We start from the raw sequence: 18,458 nt of genomic DNA on the forward strand, positions 1-18,458 counted from the left end.
CGAAAATTGGGAGGGATCTTTCTATGGGGGGTATATAAAAACATGGAACAATACCGGAAATTTTCAGGTGGGAAGTTTTATACCACCAACGGAGATTAAATACTAAATTTCATCCGTTTCGATGGGATATTGATGACACAACCTTAAAATACCGAAAATCGGAAAGTACACTTCTATGGGGTTATTTGAAGAAAGGGCTTATACTGATAATTCTGTTCTGCAATATTTTATACACCCATGGCAACTTAAATACTAAATATCAGTCATATCGGTAGTATATTGAGGCCACAACTTTCAAAATACAGTAAATCGGAAGGTACGGTCCTAAGGGGGTATTTGAGGACGTCGACCTATACCGGCACATTTCGGCTGGAATGTTTCATACCTCTATCAAAAACTTAATACCAAATATCATCTATTTTGGTGGATAACGAGCTATATGTACAAAATCGGGAGGTACCGTTCTATGGGGGCTATATGAAGACATGGACCTATACCGACAAACTTCAGGTGGAAAGTTTTATACCCTCAACGAAGACTATGTACCATCTTGCAGCCATTTCCGTGTTATAATGAGGCTAAAACCTTCAATATACCGAAAACTGGGATTTACCGTTCTATGGGGGTACCCCCCAAAACATGCATGTATACCTACAAATTTCTAATTGAAATTTGTGTAGCCCAGAAAAATACTAAATACCAAATTTCAGCCACTTCGGTGGAATATGAGGCTAAAACCTTCAAAATACCGAAAATCGGGCGGTGCCGTCCTATGGGAGCTATATGAAGACGTTGACCTATACCGACTAATTTCAGGTGGAAAGTTTTATACCCACAACGAAGACTATGTACCAAATTTTAGTCATGTCGGTGTTATAATAAGGCTAAACCCTTCAAAACTGGTAGTATAGTATAGCTAAGATCTTCAAAAATACCGAAAATTGGGAGATATCGTCCTATGGGGACTATATGAGGGCGTGTGACCTATACCGACAAATTTCATATGGAATGTTTTGTACCTCAAGTGAAGACTAACCACCAAATTTCAGCCATTTCGGTGGAATATTGAGGCCACAACCTTCAAAATACCGAAAATCGGGAGGTACCGTCCTATGGGAGCTATATGAAGGCGTGGACTTATACCTACAAATTTCCGGGTTTTATACACCCAACCAAGACTATATACCAAATTTCAGACATTTCGCTGCGATAATGAGGCTAAAACCTTCAAAATGCCGTAAATCAGGAGATATCGTCCTATGGGGTCTATATCAAAACCTAAGAAATATTTCTTAGCCTGTGGAAACACAAAATACAAACTTATAACCGATTCTGTGGTCAAATGGGACTAATTCATTCAAAATATCTTAAAGTGACGCGTACTATATATGGGGCGTTATATGGGGGCTCTACCAAAACGTGGACCTATATAAACAAACTTTAGTAGAAATGTTTTTTAGCCTCTGGAGACACAAAATACCAAATTACCACCAATTCAGTCCTCAAATGGGACTATAGATTCAAAATATCTTAAAATTACGCGTACTATATATGGGGCATTATATGGGGGCTATACCAAAAAGGTGGACCTATGTAAATATTTTATGGTAGATATGTTTCTTAATCTCTTGAAACGCAAAATGCAAAATTAACCGACTCTGTGGTCAAATGGGACTAATACATTCAAAATATCTTAAAATTACGCGTACTATATTTCAAATAAATCCTCATAAAGAAGGTTAACCCTGCAAAAGGCTATAATATAAACATGGCCTTACAACCAATTCGGTGGTCAAATGGGACAAATATCCTAAAATTTTCTTAAAACGGCGTCACTTTGTATGGGGGCTATATGAAAACGTGGACCTACGTAGCCCGCTTTCAATACCAAAAGTCCTACATACATATAATATATTTTACCAAAATTTCATCCACCTACTTCAATCCGTTCGGAAGCTAGAGTGATTTCCACAGACGGACGACGGACGGACACGGCTATATCGATGTAGAATTGCACGCTGATCAAGAATATATGTATATAGTTCGTGGGGTCTACAATGATTATTTCGAGTAGCTACAAACGGAATGAGAAACTTAATATACATGGGGGGTGGAGGGTGTAAAAATGGTTGACATTTTGCACACAAATATAAAGAAGAAGAAAAAAAAAACAATATATTTAATAAAATAGATACAAAAATACAATTTACTTTTCCGAAAAATTTGTACGCCTGACTACAGGCTTACTTTCTCACATCCACAAAACCGAAAAGCCGCTGTCAGATTTTTTTTTTATCCAAATCGCCAAATCTAGTATCGAAAATCGCAAAAAATTGTCAAACCGAAAATTCTTCAATTTATGTTAAAATTATACTGCTTTTAGCTTTTTATATTATATCAAGTTGCTTTTTTACGTTTGTAACGACCTTATAAAGTATATAAGGGTGAAATTCTGAGTCGATCTATGCAAGTCTGTCCGTCCGTCTGTGCTAATAATTTTAGCATCCAGATAAATTGAGATGGGACACTAACATTTTGCACAGATGACTCCTATGTTTGCAGGAAGGTCAAGTTCGATGATGGGCTATACGGCCTACGTGTTGGTATAACGTTTATATAACAGTTCCGCCCGATTTCCGTTTTTTTAAGTTTTTCGCTACATTTTCTGAACGATTTAGCTATAAGTTGGCATTTACAATCCAAGTGATCAAGAAATTTAACAATCAAAAATTATGGATATAGATCTATATTCTGGAATATCCCCCATATAACGGTGCTTACAAATTTCAGGTATTTTGAAGTGTTTTAGTTACATTTTCTGACCGAATTAGCAATAATTTGGGATTTGAGATTGTAGCGTATTATCTAAATTTGTTTAGAAGCTAGAGTGATTACTACAGGCACACGGACGGAAATGCATATATCGATTCAGAATTTACCCGGATCAAGAATATTCAGTGGTATGCCAAAACTTATTTTGTAAATAATGACGCTGTGCAACACGAACAAACATTCTGACACTGCATCGGGATAAAAGGCTTCAAAAGATTTTTTTTTATTTTGTCAGACTCATATCTTCCAAATCGTATATCATCTTAAAGCTTCATTTATTTTCGAATAAACGTTTTATTTTGCTCTGGATTTTGTAAAATTTATTTTGACGCTCGCTATATAAGCAATTAAGTATTCAATTAATGCAATAAATAGTCTCCCCACTTCATTGACATACATAGCTTTGTGGATAGGTGGAGATGAATCTAGTCCCCTATGTAACTAATTTAGACAAAGTGCGGTTACATATGTATATCCGTACACTCTTTTAGCATAGACTTGATTTCTAACAGAGCTGAACGAACTTTTTTAAACATATGTGAATACTTTCTTAAATCGTACATAAATCAAATTAATAGACAAATAATTAGGGGGTTTTCAGCATTTTGTGTCCCTTTTGTGAACTTAAAGCTCAAAAGTGATGCGGAGGAGGTACTTGAAGGAATAGACCGCATTGTCAATTTTGGAAGTGGATTTTTTTTCGGGAGTCATTCCTTACGATAGATATCGCGCACACCAGTCATTTCAGTTGGTCACTATATAATTTAGAGCAGTTGGACCATTTTGTCAGAAATCATGTAAACAGGTCCACAAAAAAGTACATTCGGTGAACATTTTCAAAGCATCCTCGAACAGACCTTAAACTGCAGTTAAACTAAAATGCTGAACTTTTGTGAGAGAAGTACCTTAAGGAGAGGACTGATATGACTCACTTTTATACCCTCCAACATAATATCGAGGGTATAATTAACTTTGTAATTTTGTTTGTTACACATCGAAATATTCGTCGGAGACTCAACAGAAATGACTGAAATTTAGAACTTAGTCTTAGTTGGGAGTGAAAAACTTTCCGCCAGAAATTTGTCAGTATAGGTACCTCCCATTTTCCGATATTTGAAGGTTGTGTCCTCAATATGCAACCGAAATAGCTTAAATTTGTCACTTAAACCGTAAACACATCCAACGTTTCAGCAATGATGGTATTGCATATACATACATATGTACATATCTAAGGTGGCGTAAAACGCCAGCGTCGTGGTCTCAATCTGTCAAATTTTTTGTTATTGTGAATAAATTGTATGAATACGTAAACAAACATTTTGACATCTTGATGAATTTTCGGCCAAAATACAGTTGTTGTTGTGCGACTTACTGGACCTGGTACATAGATTTTAGTTTCAGCAAAGTTGGGCGTCATTTCTGATAAAATAATGAAAGATCGAGGGCAATATAGATCGATCTTTTTCTTTATTTTCTATCAGAAATGGCGCCCAACTGTACTGAAACGTTGGATGAGTTTACAGCTTTAGTCTTTATTGAGGGTATAGGTCCATGTGTTCATATTGCCCCAATAAGAAGGTACCTCCGGATTTCCAGTATTTGAAAGGTTTAGTCACATTTTCACACCGAAATGGCTGAAATTTGGCATTCTTTGATGCTACAAAACTTCCCCTCAGAAATTTGTCAGTATAGGTCCACGTTTTGATATAGCCCCTTAGAACGGTACCTCCCGATTTTCGGTATTTTGAAGGGTTTAACCGCATTATGAGGGTTAATTGCAATTAATATACATTTTCATTAATTGAGTAACTGTACTTCTTTCAACCACCAGAAAACTATCATAAATAAGCAGGTCTCATGTTGTTTTAAACATTATGCCTATCTCCTTTAAAATTTATCCAAATATCCTTTCACAATGGGTGGTATGGTTCCAATTGAGATTATGGTATGGTTCCAATAGTTAGGTATGTAGCCTAGCCACATGGAATGTTAAAAAGTGCTAAATTCATAAGTCAATATGAACAATTTATTATCAACTTGTCACAGTACGTTGTTTTTTTTCTTTGAGTGTGCTCTTGGCAGGTATACTTATCTATTCCATTAACACACCCCTCTTTTTCGAAGTGCGTAAAAACATAAACATAAGTGTCCACGTTAGTGGGTGAGCAAGACTAGAAAGTCTGTTGACGTTATGTTTTTATTTTTTTTTTACCCGTCGTCGACGATGTATTTGTGTGTGTTGTGTATCTGTGATTACCTCACCCAACTACAATAACAACAAAACAGACCTTTGGAAGACAGGCGAAAAACCTCGACGCAGCTCGTAACGATTGTTGAAAATAAAAAATAACATAGAACCGGCAGAAAATAGAAACAATAACAAAAAATGGAAAAGCACAACAAATCCATAGTTCCATAGTATGCGATGTTCAAAAGAAAAACAAAGAACAATTTAGAGAGTCTGGGTCTCTCGCCCAATGACTAAGGACTGTAACGATAAGAAGAAAGACACATGGCGGGCGGAAACACAAATACATGTTTTGTAGCAAACAAGTCAACAACAGCCAGCAACAACTATATACATATAATGTGAAACACAATCAAAACGTTTGCGTTAAATCGTAACGATATGTAGATTTGTAAACTATTTTTATACGCTCCACCATAATATGGAGGGTATATTAAGTTTGTCATTCCGTTTGTAACTCATCGAAATAATCATTTGCGACCGTATAAAGTATATATATTCTTGATCAGCGTAAAATTCGATTTAGCCCTGTCCGTCCGTCTGTTGTAATCACGCTATCTTCCGAATGAGTTGAGCTACAGGGCAGAAATTTCGTACACATGTGTTTTTGGTCTGAACTTGGATCAAGTTCGAAGATGTGTTATGTATATCGGTCCACGGTTTAGTATAGCCCCCATATATATTTTGACGTTTTTAGCCATATTTTCAGACTGAATTAGCTATAATTTGACATTTATGGTTCCCAGTGAGCAAGAAACTTCTCCACCAAAAATTATGGACATAGGTCCACGTTTTCTTATAGCCCCCATTTAGCGGGCGATTTCTGGTATTTTGACGTTTTTAGGTACATGATCTGGTCGAATTAGCTATACTTTGGCATTTAGGGTTTTTAGTCATCAAGAAACTTCTCCACCATAAGTTATGGTCATAGGTCCACGGTTTGGTACAGCCTCCATATAGCGGTACCGCCCGATTTCACCTATTTTGACGCTTTTAGCAGCATTGTCAGACCGAATTAGCTATAATTTGACATGTAAGGCTTCCAATGACAAAGAAACTTCACCACCATAAATTATGGGCATATAGCGGTACCGTCCGATTTCCAGTATTTTGAAGTTTTTAGCTACATGGCTATAATTTGGCACTTAAGGTTTCTAGTGGTCAAGTGACTTCTCCAGCTAAAATTGTGTGCATAGGTACTTTCGCAACAGAAATAAAACTAATAATTACATATTAGCTCAGAGTATTTTATGGTGGAGGGTATAAAAAGTTCGGCCCGGCCGAACTTAAAGCTTTTTAACTTGTTTGCTTTTATCTTAACGCAAAAGATTTTTATAGCACATTGTCTTCCTTATCACAGCTGAAGGGACGCAATTCTTATCAAATTTATTATATTTTAAACAAATATTTATCAATGACAAACCTTAGTATACACTTATTTTTTCGCTTTTCATTAAATAGAAACTTTATTAGTATACAATAATGACTGATAAGTTACGTTATTAAGTAAAGACTTGTCACTTGGAGAAATAATGAAACTGTAGGGAGAGACAACTTGGAGGACTTTTAATTACATGCTCTGCTCCAGAACCTGCAAGAAACTACTACTTTTTACTACGATAACATTTGTTACTTTATGTTATCGAAAAAAATAGCAAAAATTAGTAGATTCTTGCAGTACGGGAACAGACCAACTATAATATCATTTTTTTGTAATCTTTACGTGAACTTTCAGGTAATGCCATGGAAAAGCAACGGCATAAGTTACCCAAAAGAGTACACAAAGCATATCAGCTGTCATGAAACGAGACATTGGCTAAAATAAATATTTCCCACGAACATGGGGAGATTTCTTTCATATCGATGAGTGCAGCCCCATTCTATATGAGTTCTCAGCTAACATTTTTTCCGAATTCGTTCAGAATCTCTGAACAAATTTCCGATTCTGATACCGAATTCGGTAAGAATGTTATGCGGAGTTTCCCGACGAATTCGGTGCGAATTCGAAAGAAAATTCTTGGAAAATTTGTTGAAAATTTAGATTTTCAGAAAAGATCGGTCCGAATTCGCGAAAAAATCGAAGAAAAGTCAAGATTTTCTGAAAAAAATTGGAAACAATTATTTGATATTAACACAACAAAGAACAAACACCACTCAGAGACAATTCTCTTCTTATAGTACGTTTATATATAGCCGGATTTAACAAACCCACTGGGTTTCAAATGCCATTTCCTTTGCGTATACGTCAAATAAATCCTCATTAAGAAGGTTAACCCTGCAAAAGGCTATAATATAAACATGGTCTTACACGGCGTTTATATTATAGACTTTTGCAGGGTTAACCTTCTTTATGAGGATTTATTTGAAATATAAGCAATGGAATTGACATTTAAAACCCAGTCGGTTTGTTAAATCCGGTTATATATAAACGGGGTATTATGCCATTTTGGTGATTAATAGTAAGGTCATTCAGAATTCTGTTAACAACTTTTGACAACAAACATAATAGATTTTACATTATTGTGATTTGAGTTTCTTTGTATTTTAAATCACAATAATGTTTTTGACAACAAACATAATAATCAGGTGAGCTTATTGGCCGACCTTGTATAGGCCTTGGTACAAACTATCAACACGAGCTTTAATTATTATTTGATGCATTAATATTAAAAAAATTAAAAATTGTATATGCGAATTTTATAACCAATCACTTTGCTTTTCAACAAAACCGAACAAAAAATCCCTTAGAAAATCGATTAGAAATCGGAACGAAGATTCTTAAGATTCTTCAGAAAATGTTCTTTAAACAAAATACTTTTAGAAAATCGTCCAATTTCTATGAAAATATTAGAGAAATCGCAAAATTTCTAAAAAATATTCAGAAATTCCAGGAGAAAAATCGGAAATCAGAACACTCGGAAAAAATTGTTAGCTGGGTTGGCTCTAATGAACCGTACATGGAGTGTATGGGGGTAGCAGTCAGGTGTGGAACTGCCGAGGTAGAGTTACTTTACGCATACATTCCGCCGATAATTAGCTATACTCCAGGTTATAGGCCCAACATTAGGCCGCTTGTGTAAAGTCATAACACTGTTTTGGTGGACTCAGGAGTTGTAGCATTTGGTCCTCGGAAATGACCTGATCATATTAATAGCTCTACGTTTTGCCCGATCAATGAGGACGCCCCTACCATAACTGGCGGAGAGCGTCAAAGTTCGCTCAGATATAACCACCGCGTCACCTGGTTGACTAATAACATCACCAGTCAACCCGTCGTTTCTCTTGGGTCAGACCATAAATGTCTCCATCAGCAGAAAGAACGATTTCATCACCTCTGAACCCCGTACTTTTATTAATCATGGGAAAGCTAATTGGCCTAGTTCCAGAGAGTTCATTAATCACCGCTTCAGAGAACTGTCCATTCTTTCTGATGTTCCGATAGCAGATAGAACGTTCCAAGACATCATCACACTGCAGTCGCTCTCTATCGTGATCGAATACGCGAAATGAGACTAAATTTCCCAGAAGAAGCGACGGGATTTATAAATAAGTGTGGTGAGCTTCGTTGAGCCAACCCCAGAGTCAGGGAGCTCACACTGAAAGTAAACAGGTTCGCCGCTGAGCATAAGCGGAACAAGTGGCTAAATCATTTGAAGGGCTGCGGGAGTGACTTGGGGAAGGTAAGGGTACTACGTCGCATTACATACAGTCTGTCGCAAAAGTTAGTATACACCGTTGAAACCAAAATGTATTGGGGATAAATATCACTATAACTTAATGAAAACAACAAACAATTAGTTTTATTTGATACATAAGAAGGTTGTCTTCCGTAATAACAATTAAAAGTGCGCAATATTTGCATACATTAGCAAATGTAGGGTTCGAATCCCAAAAATACCAAAATTTATGTCGCAAAAGTTAGTATACAACGGAGAATCCTCGTGGAACTGTGTAAAAAATTCTTGATATTTTTGAACAAAATGAAACTAAATCTGTACTTAAGATAAGAAAGAGTATATTAATTGGTTTTAATGACAGTTATAGTACTTATATTGACAAGTCCAACGTACGTACTGTACTAACTTTTGCGACAGACTGTATCTTCCCGCCGAGGAGGAACCCCCACAATTTACAATGGATGATGTTGCAAATGACATCAGGAACGCTAAATCATCCAAAGCGTTGGGACTTGATGGAATATCCGTCGTAATGCTGAAACAGCTGGATGAGTCGGGAGTTGAGTATATTACCAAAGTTCCCAACCTGTTGCTAGCCACCAACAACTTAGCCAAAGTCTGGAAAATGGACAGGGTGGTCCCGCTACCAAAGCCAGGCAAAGGATGCCAGCAAAGGTGAATTGTACGGACCGATTTTACTCAGAACCGATTTTACTCAGAGTAAGATGTGTTATGGAACACTGACAGTGGCTTTCGACTTATCAACAGCCTTTAATACTGTCAAGCAGCAGGGACGTACGCAGGATTTAATTTCGGGGGGGCCCAACTTGACCAAAAATTATGAAATTAAAAAATGTTGTGTAGCATTACGTAAAGCTATTTTAAAGGGGGTTTAGTTAATTTTATATGAAATATTGATACAAAGTATATAATTTCAATAGAGAGAGTTTACAATATTTTAGATATAACTTTGAAATTTGGAACAGAGTATAATAAATTAGTCTTTGGATGTTTAGAATTGAAATTAACCATATCAGAACATGTTCAGTGTAGTCCCCATACACAAATTCCGCCTGGTATTTTGAAGATTTGAACCAAATTTAAACTGAACATTACCCATATAGGTTTACTTATTAATGTATCCCAGAATTTTTAACCACAGTAGCTCTTATTTGGTATTTTTGATTCTATTTCAAAGATTTTCAGTATTTCTTCTTCTTTAAAGTACATATCCAAATATCCCACATTAACTTCAGTCCCATTAAAAAAATTTTGTCTTATTTTTGCCTTATTAAGTTATCAATTGGACACATTTTTACCACGAGGACTGATTCTGACATGAAGATCTATCTAAAAACCTATTAATGTTATTTGTGTACCATTAATTATTTGAAATCAATAACTCCAAAAAAGAATAAATCGAATTCGCGAGTGCACATTGGGCTTGTACCGAACTATTGTTAGAAAATAATATTCTTTTATGTCAAAAGAACACCAAAACTTTACTACTTTACCAGAAGTGATAGAGTTCATGCAAACCAACTAAAAATTGAGAAAATTACATTTATGGTCTGTTCCAGTACTGCAAGAATCTACTCATTTTTAGTAGCAAAAATGTGTAGATTCCTGAAGGTTCTGGAACAGACATTTAGAAAAAAGAGAAAACATTTTTATCAGAAGTAGGGCGATACCAACTACGACTCATAGACTCCGAATTCTACTCGCAGTACTGTTTGAGACTACGAAATCCACATTCTGTCTTGGCAAAATATTGTCTAACACATTTTTTGAGTTACCGCCAAAAATCGGTAAAATTTAAACCCAAAATTATATATGAAAAGTTCAATAAAAATTGAAAACAGTCTTACTATCGGTATAACTTTACACTGTTTTTTATTCTTCGCTAACTTACCGAAAAAATCGGTAATTACCGAAATTATAAGTATTTTAATTTTACCGACAATTGTCGGTAACTCAAAAATTGAGTTAGAGAATCGCTCTACTGATATCCCAATGGTTGTTGTTCCGCCTTATTTCTATCTTAATTGTACGATTAGATGTTTATGAACTCGATGACATTTAAAACCTTCCAAGGACTATGACTTCTGTCAGCACAGCGGAGGTAAACTTAAGAAAATTCATAACTTTTGTTTTCTCGAAAACAAGTAAAAATAACTTCGATAAGAGCGCAAAAGTTTTGCACTTTTGTGGAGAAGATACCTGAAAGAATGGTGCATTTTGGAAGTGGACATAATTTTGGAAGTCATTCCTTTTGATAGTTATGGTGTCAAGCCGTTATTTTAGTTTATCATGATAAGATTTAGAGCTTTTGAACCGTTATGTCAGGAAGCATGGACTTACCACGAAAAATAGAATATCGCTGTAACCAAGACCGCAAGCAGTAGCATTGGTCAAAATGTCCAAAGGATTCTTGAACAGCCCATAAATTGCACTTATGTTGAAATTTTGTGAGGGAGGTATCCGAAGATGTTGTCGCATATATACTTGATATACATATCGCTCAATTACTCAAAGAGTGGCATAACCCAAAAAAATGCACTTTCTAAGTTAGCAATTTCTATTTTTTCTACGACTTCTACTTTATCTTGTGTCAAAGTTTCATGCTAATATCTCTAAAACTCGACGAGTTACAGCTGACTTACTACGAGTTTCTGAGTTAGCAATTTCTATTTTTTTACGACTTCTACTTTATCTTGTGTCAAAGTTTCATGCTAATATCTCTAAAACTCGACGAGTTACAGCCGACATACTACGAGTTTCGCATAGTTCAACACAAAAGTTTTTGGAGTTTATGAAGCAACAAAACACTTCAAATCATGCTTGATCTTGCACAGAAATTTAACACTGATATCTGGCTAGGTGTTTGAAAAATATGGTCCACATAATTATTTTGTTTTTTATGTAATATTCTTTTTAAGTTGGGAAGTCAAATTTCAATCGCCAACTTAAAACGCATTTTTCTCGAAACTCGATTTTTTGAAATGTGGCACTCATTGAGTAAATGAGCGATAATCGGATATTGAAATTTTGTGTGCGAGGTACCTGAAGGAGTGAACCGATATAATCCATATTCGAACCTAATCTATGTCTCGAAGAAATCGATTTGGACCTTCGAGAGTTATTGTGCGCACCATTTTAGCGAAATATTTTGTATATTTTCGCTAAATCGACGCCAAATTATTTGAAGCGGCTTTTGTCGAAAGATATGAGAAGTCGAAGGTTATTATTTCGATGGTACATTTTTATCGTTAGCCTAAAGGCCGAAATTACAGCAGATTTTAATACCATTTAAGCGATATTTGAGCATTAATTTCGTTTACGGTTGTTTTCAGCTACAACTTTGTTAATGCTACTTATAGCAGATATTAGCACTTTATGACGCACAACAATGAATTTTTCTCCATTAAATAAATAATAAAAAAATTAAGGTAGTAAAACCGGGCCCCGTGCGCTATTAAATCTACGGCCAACCTGTTCACCATATCGAGCCCTTCCCGCGAAAAAGGTGTAAGCGACAAAAAGCAAATTTTACAGGGGACGGTTTTTATTGAATAACTTTTGATGTAACCAAAATTTTTATTACATTTTGGTATAGTTCCGTTACTAAATCCTATTTACTAAAAAATAAATCATTTGTGGAATATCTTCAATATAACGGTAATTTGTGTCGCTTACATCCTTTTCGCTGTCACGCAATCAGGCATTACATTAAAAAGTGGCGGTTACATTAAAAAAATTTTGTTTGAAAAAAATCATTTTTAGTGTAATTCACATCTACAATTTAAAAACAAAGCAACTTACGTTTATAGCAAGTATTTATTCGAACAATTATAAGATTAAAGCGTATTTCTTGTAATATAGTCGAATAAATACTGTTACGAATGTAACTGATAGGTTTAAGTTAGTTTAGTTTAATTTCCGTTAATTTAAAAATTTGAATTATAACGTAAAGTTTGTATTACGCATTTACTTTATTTAAGCAACAACAACTACCATGTAGAACTCTCTTCACCATTCTAGTCGTTACATTACCTTTTGTTAATGTTCTTTTGTTTGTTTTGCCATAATAATGTAATTATCGTTTAGTTCCTACTTCTTGTATTTCGTGTAGTTGTTTGTTGTTGTAGTTACGTCATTACTGTGCTTGTATGTATGTGAGTATGGATGTTCGCTTAGTGCGAATGTGAGTCTGTGTGTTCGCTGCACAGATTCGAGTTGTTGCCATATTTCTAGATATTTCTAGACCAAGGAGATTTTGGGTATAAATAGAGTCACGAATGGCAACATTGAGTAGTTGTGTTTTAAGCGTTGAACTGAACAGATCGGTTAAATAAGAGCTGCGTGCTAACTAGAGACTTGTTTTGTGCTTAGTAATTAAAGTCGGTTACGAATAAGTGTAATAAAGTAAATAAAGCATTGTAGAAACGTAATCTAAAACGAACCCTGTTTTATTTGGTACAAATCGTATCGGGGAATAAAACAACGTCTACACAGAGATTAGTTAAATCTAATTCCGTAACAATACATAGTATGTTAATGTGAAATTTTGATGTAAGCGACAATTCGCTGTCACCTAAAAATGTAAACAAAACAAAAAGGGCGCTTACATCAAAATAGTTTTTGCTCTAATTTCGTAACGGTACAGGGCAGAGTTATAAAAATTTGGGAGATGGCGTATTGGAATATTCTTTATCGAATTCCGTAAAAAAAAGAAAATGAAAAAAATGTCGCTTACATCTTTTTCGCGGGAAGGGCTCGATATGGATTGAGGGGATGAGCACTGAGTTGAATGTCATGGTCGATGGTAGCAGAATTCCGCCTACAAATTATCCCAAGATTCTAGGGGTCACAAAATACAGCATTTTCGCGACATACGCGCATGCAAAAACTATCTGCGAGAAGGCGTTATGTAGGGACTGATCATCCAATCCCTTGGAGGCACATATAACACTATAGGTCGATCTGTGATAAGAGAAAAATGCCAAACTGTCAAAATGCCGCCCTGAGAACTTCTACATGGCGCCTCCTCATGTTTTAAGTGGGGGAAACGAAGATTCTTCCCGTACGGTAATACAATTGTATGCTCTCGTTGCAGTACTTGTTCGGGTGTAACCGTGAGAGTCATCCCAATCACCGTATGGTAGATAGAACCTATCCACCCAGGCATATCAGGAGGGATCTCCATGATCAAGAAGGATAGGTCTAAAGTTCAAAAGAAAAAAAAAATAAATAACATTTAATGGCTATTGAGAAAGTGTGAACCCATTATTTTCGTTTAAATGTATGAGGTGGTATTTCCAGGTTTCTTACAATACCTACAAAATTGACTAGTTCAGCTGTACTTCCTATACAAGATGGCAAATATGTATGTATTTCGGAAACGGTATTAACCTCCCAGCAAAATTTTAAGGAAGGGGTTCCATGCAATGACGTGATTTCATGGTAAATATATCAGATTATTTATTTACAATAGGCTTGATGTTGTCGGAGACTCGAAATCACAACCAACGTTGTTAAAACTCTCGTCGTAATGATAATGTCATTGCAAAGGGTTGGTGAAAATGACATGCTAAAGCATTGGTGAAAATGACATGTCAAAGCATGGTGTAAATGAAATGCTTTGGATCGAAAAATGAAAAGCATCTTTTGGAATCCACGCTCATATAAAATTCATCGATGAAGATGCTAAAAAGATGACATGCCATATCACTTGCACCCATGATTAAATGGCATCTTTGGCATCGAACATTTTGCTGGGCTTCGATGTTGTGTTCTGCAGGTAAGCAAAGTTTGATTTGATCTAATCAAAATATAGAAAAACACCTTCAAAATCCATGGGTAGATGGATTTCAAATGGCTATAATATAAAGATGGCCTAAAATGTTCGTTTAATGTAAAATGCGTTTAAGTATTTTATAAACATAATTCTTCATCAATTTTTTGATGCATTTCCATAATCTCCGCGAGTTTTCACAACGTATTATCTCTAACGACAAACGACTTGATTGTATTTATAGAACACCCATATTTCAAGAGTTGTAAAACAAGTGGCTTTGGCTACAACATCAACAACAATAAAAGCAGGCGGCAATGGCATGAGGAGGGGTCTACTATGTATGGAGTACAGCCATACATACAACCATAGGGGACGAACGACAATTATACTACGTCGTATTTTTATATGTTATTGGCTGTGTGTGTTTGTGTTTTGTTGTTTTTGCTGTGTTGTTTTGTTTTCAACGTTTTGGAAATATTTATGTCCCAGCCACGCGTATTTATCAGCTCAGTTCACAAAGAAACCTCAAGGCGACAACAAGTAAAGTGAGAGAACCAGTGCGCGGGTTTATTCATAAAAAAAGTATTGAAAGAAACGTGAGAACTATTCGGAGTGTGAAGAAAACTGCATATTGAAAACAAACAAAAAACTGTTGAGGTGCAACGACAGCAAAAGAAAACGAGAAAAACAAGTTCAACGTTCAAAACTTTTTTCGCTTCGAAAAAAAAAAAATCTTTCAAAAATGCCTTTCCCTCTCCGTATTCCAAAGCAAATGCCATGCCCCCACTGGAACCACTTTCCTGTTGTTTCACACATTGGATCCATTTCCGGTACGGCACCACCAACACCCGAGCTTTTGCCATTCTGTAGAATTTGTAGAGAAGAAGAGAACAAGAAACGGCCTTCGGTGTAAGATATCCAAGGATAATGGATTGTAACGGTTTTTTAGCATTTAAATAAGATACGAGGATCAGTTTCACAGTTGGAATTTAAGTATCATCCAAATGGAGGAAATTTTCTGAAAGTAAAGTCATCTTCAAGTCGATTGCCAATATGAAAATATTTTATTATCGACTAGCTGGATTCCCAGAAAAAATTCGTCGCCTGCTAACGTAGTTGCAACAAGTCTGTCAGTAAGAAGAGAAGAGCTATAAGAAAAGCGGATCTATTTTAAATTTCATCTCTGAAAATGGTCCTTATGATTAAAATTCATTCATATCGAATGCCCAGATTTTATTAACCTTAACAATTTTAAGATGGTCTGAATAGCTTTAAGAATACATAGTAGTAAGTGTAAAGAAGGAAACAAAACCAATACAGTTTTAAATTGTCCAAAATTGTAAATTAATAAAAAAAATAATAACCAACTCATATTATACAAATATTTACATATATGTATGTACTTATATATCAAAATGAAAGTATATATAAATTTTTTCTTATATTTTATAAATGTATGTGTCTTGGTATTTTTATAAAAAATTCCATTAGAAATATTATGGCAATTAAAATGAAAAATAACACCAACAACAATTTAAAAATAAAAAACTTTATATTATAAGTGAAAAGATTCTGAGTTGTTTGTTTTGTTTTTACAATAAGCGATAAGAAGGTAAACAAGTAATTGTTGCTTGAATTGAGGTTGAAAAGTCATTTCTATGCAATGGGGTACGGTATGATAAATTTAAGAAATTTACAGGCACTTTATGAGGATTTATTTGATGTTTACGCAATGGATTTGACATTTGAAACCCAGTGGGTTTATTAAATCCTGTTATACGTCAACGGACTATTTGGTCAGTTTCACTAAGACGATTCGAATTCAAATTGGTTCGAATTACTATCAAACCTATAGTGAGATTCTCCAACTCATTTTTTGTGACCAAAAAAGCAGTCGTAAAGTTCTACCGATGTGATTGATGGTCGTATAATATTTAGGGTCGGAATGGGCAAAAATAAGTGTTGAGAAAAATTCAACATTTTATTCTTATGTTAATATCTCCGTTTCCAATAGGGGTATTCCAAAAGAAGAGCCTGTCAATCGAAAAAGAAAAGATCACCTTTACAATGATGCAACAAAGTAGGTTGGCTTACCATTTATAAACCATCAGTCTTTAAACTAACGAGGGAATATACACTAGTGTTTTAAAAAAAATCGATGTCGGGCTTTTTTATGCGGCACCCCCTAAAGGGTTTTTATTTTTGCGCTCCGTCCGTCAGGCTGGATGCAGAGGCTTACGCAGCTCGAAAGAAGATGTACCAAAAATTATGGGAACAGAAACAAAATAACTATACCGCAGAATTGAGGCCAGCCTTGATAGCAAATTGCTAAGGAAATAAGTCCCGGTCCACATTAGAGCTATTTCATTGCATTTCATTCCTTACTAAAGTAATTTTATGAAATTGCTGCAGATTCATTGAAATCGAATCAAAGCGTTGGTATGGATAAAGAAAGTTGGTATAGTACTTGCAAACATTAGTATGGGAAATAAAGAATACGAGCTTTATACAACACATTCAAAGTTCTCAAGAAAGCCAACATCGAATTTACAGACATTTAAATCCTCAGATGGGTACAACGTATTGCAAGAGCAGATACAGACAAAATCAAATATAATTTTTAGCTTTGTTCCTTTACTTTTTTAATGGTAAAAGTTATAAAAAAAAGCTGTCAAATGAAAAAAATATAAAAATCAAAGTTTTTTAATTTTGTTTTGTCAGCGTTCGACTTTTTCTTCTGTTTTTCATTCATTTTTTCTTCATTGTGAAATAATCGTCTAACAAATGTCGAAAAATCAGTTCTACCATTTTTTACCTGCAGAAATTTGTCTGGTAGCATGTAGTAGAAGATAAAGGCATATGCGTTCTTTCCTCTCTTACTCTCTTAAAAATTGCTGGCAGTTTTACCACTTTTTGGGGTTAAGGAACGCTTAGCAGATTAAAAATGGTAACCTCAAGTAAGTAAAGGAACACAGCTTATAATGAAAGCAAGAGCTGGGATGCTCGCACTGAACTGCAACGACTTCAGATCAGAACCATCCAATCTATGCTGTATATGCAATCTTAATGAGATAGTAACTACACAACAATTCATGGGAAGGTGTCCCATATTTAAAAAAAAAAAAACATTAGAAGACGTTATTTTAATAAAACTGTATTATCAGAAAGTGAAATAGTCAATGTTTTCAACGGTGGTGAAAATTATAGCTGGTCAAATTTATATTATTACATAAAAGAAGCGCTAAGATATATACAAATGTTAATAAACGAATACAATAATTAATATGTTTATAACACTCATTATTCCGGCAGACGTTTTAATTTAAAACAAACAAATTTGTAGATATTACTAAATGTACATATTAATATTAATTGAGAAATAAAGTTTATTGAATTGAAAAAAAAATTGAATTGACTGTTGGACTTCGTAATATTTTGTCGAACCTTAGTTTAAGTTCAAAAATGGGCACTATAATTTCATGTAATTTTTTCAATGAAAACACTCTAGTGTGGACCGGGACTTAGTATATATTTCTCAAAATTTCATTTGGAGGCTAAGATGTAGCATCGACTGCTTAGATGCTGTACCAGTTTTTTCATTGCAACGGATATAAGCAGCAAAAAACGGAATAAAATGAGCAATATTTTCAAAATGAATTTTAGGTGATGTTCCTACTTTGGAATTTCTCGTATCACACGTTTTAGTAGATGGATTTTCACGAATAATGATATTTATTAGATCCGAAAAATCTAAAATTTGCAATCAAGTACGAAGAAATCGAATGACATTTCGACACCTCCAAATAATAGTATGCTAAGTCTAAAAAGTAAGTTTTGCAGGAGAAGCTCTCAAAGTGTGGACATTTTTTTGAACTTCAGTACTATGCTAAGTCAATATTTGTTT

The 18,458-nt window shown here is 34.9% G+C and overlaps 1 long non-coding RNA gene across 1 annotated transcript; it reads left to right on the forward strand.

Moving 5' to 3' along the window:
• The first annotated feature begins 13,073 nt into the window (after positions 1-13,073).
• On the forward strand, positions 13,074-16,115 carry LOC141397676 (uncharacterized). The gene is made up of 2 exons (XR_012411476.1): positions 13,074-14,557; positions 14,796-16,115. It is a non-coding gene; the product is annotated as an uncharacterized lncRNA (long non-coding RNA).
• Positions 16,116-18,458: the final 2,343 nt, after the last annotated feature.

This window comes from Musca autumnalis, unplaced genomic scaffold (assembly GCF_047663935.1).
Source record: "Musca autumnalis isolate F117 unplaced genomic scaffold, ASM4766393v1 scaffold_3, whole genome shotgun sequence".
In the NCBI taxonomy this organism is placed as follows: domain Eukaryota; kingdom Metazoa; phylum Arthropoda; class Insecta; order Diptera; family Muscidae; genus Musca; species Musca autumnalis.